Source organism: Halyomorpha halys, unplaced genomic scaffold (assembly GCF_000696795.3).
Source record: "Halyomorpha halys isolate HHAL.00 unplaced genomic scaffold, Hhal_1.1 Scaffold167.1, whole genome shotgun sequence".
NCBI lineage: Eukaryota > Metazoa > Arthropoda > Insecta > Hemiptera > Pentatomidae > Halyomorpha > Halyomorpha halys.
In genome coordinates, this window is record NW_027106937.1 from 344,495 (window position 1) to 346,789 (window position 2,295).

Below are 2,295 nucleotides of genomic sequence, written 5' to 3' on the forward strand. Positions count from 1 at the left end.
GTACTAACTTTGTAAATTCAGTGTAAATGACCCTAGTGGTCGAAACACTTAATTAAATAAAACAAAACACTCCTTGTATATGACTTATAAATTTATGATTCCTATTTATTTTGTAATTATATATATCTTTCTCACCTTGTAACATTGTAAATATGTTAATAGTAATGTACTAACTTTGTAAATTCAGTGTAAATGACCCTAGTGGTCGAAACACTTAATTAAATAAAACAAAACAAAAACAAATCATCAGAATTAATCATCCACTCACAAGATTAACAGGTTAGGTGAGATTCACTATCACCGAGCACAAAAGCACTTAATGACTTCTCATTGTAATTAATACTACTCGTATTTGCGTTACAGATACCTTTCGCATTTAACTAGACCTTCATAACCTACTGCATCTGTCGTGTAAATAAAGAAGAGCATAGGGGATAGCACTGCTACTGAGTTAGTACATTGCTTGAGAGCAGATGTCTTTCCCGAAGACTTTTTTCTGAACCTCGAGTACAACTAGGCTCAGTAGTAATAATACTGTAATTCAGTAGAGTTGTTCGGGGAACTTCAGCCCAGGGAGACATTGCATCTAATGCCTTCACAGAACCAAAAACGGTTCGTAATTCTTGCTGTATTTCTTTAGGGTTTTTCCCTCCTCGGCCTAAAGATGGATGAAGTGATTTCCTATATTGAGATGTACGTTTTTAGTAAGTATGTTCATAATGATATTAAGGATATTTTTATCGAAGTTTCTTGTGAAATGTGAGCATTAGGTGCTTGAATCTATCGCCCGATGAACTTAATCTACTCAGGGAGGTATTACAAAATATAGGAATAAAATGCTTTATGGTATACGTATTGTTCGGATTTCACAAATCCAAATATTTATTTCCTAAGTAATAAGAGAGGAGATGCGCAAAGAATAAACTATTGTTGGAATGAGGTGATAATAATAGAAGGTGAGGCAGACAATTAGAGGGGCCATAGTTCTCACCACCTCAACGACCATCCATAAATTAGCGGTTCTGAAATTTAATCTTTGCCAGGGGGTGATTAAACGGGTCCTAAAGGGCCTGAGGGACCGGCACTAACTGAGGGTTATTTTTCTTTCCATTAGCCGGTACAATAGGTCAGTATTAAGGGCTAGTCCTCGTTCCTTTTGTCCAGTTGCTAATAGACTCAGGAAGGAATCGTCTTGAGTGTGCTGCATCCGTCTGGGGAGCAGGTGTGAAGTAGGAATCACGGTCGGGAACTTCCAGCTTTAGTATAGAGATTTTTACTAATCCTAACTATTTACGAATCATTTATCTGATATTATATTATGATCAACCAGTCATTTATAAATGTACATATGTTTTTGGGGTTCTTGATTACCACTTAATGAGACAAATAAATTGAGGCGACCTTTTGCATCTATAATATTTGCATATAATGAACAATTTTTTAAAAACAAAATTGACAACAATTATAAAAAACTGCAATGCACAAAGTATAATTTAGAGAGAGAGAAAAAGTTTATTAAAAAACAACAAAGATGTTCTGCCCAACTTCATTGGGCTACTAGCTACACAGCATACTTATTCAAATCTAATCCAACAATTTTTTAGTTTTTTAATCTAGCAATATATAGGCGTAACAAGTAAAAATATATAATAATAGTATACTATTTTTTTTTCTTCTTTCTATACTTTATTATTATTATTTTTGTTAATCCCTCTGATTTTCCTTCTTTTTTTCATTATTATTCCCCTCTTTAACATACATAAAACGCATCTAAAATACAAAATATAACTGATATTCATCTTAAATAGATAAAATATCAAATCGCAATATATATGTCATATAATTTATAAAATTAGTGATAGATAGATTTATAAATATACATTAAAAATAAATATATGATAAATATTAAAAATATACAAAAATGATAAAATAACAAGTAAAATTTGCAATTTATGCATGGCATCCTTCCTCTGGATGATTCTATTACTCATACTAACTATGAATATAATACAATTGTCTATTTCAGTGTGTGTTCTACATTGAAATAATACAACTAAATCAAGGTTTGTGCCAGATCCTGAAGGGGAGGTAGAAATCGAGAAAGTTGTGTGTGTTTAGGTTTTTCCATACATTATTTATGTTTTGTATTTTACCTATTCATATTTAATGTTGTTTATTATGTTGTATGTGTTTATGAGGTTGGAGTAACATTAATTTAAATTTAGCACATCTGATTTTTGTATATCGCCTGATTCCTAATTTTTCTATAGTGTAGTTTCTTTTATATTATTATAT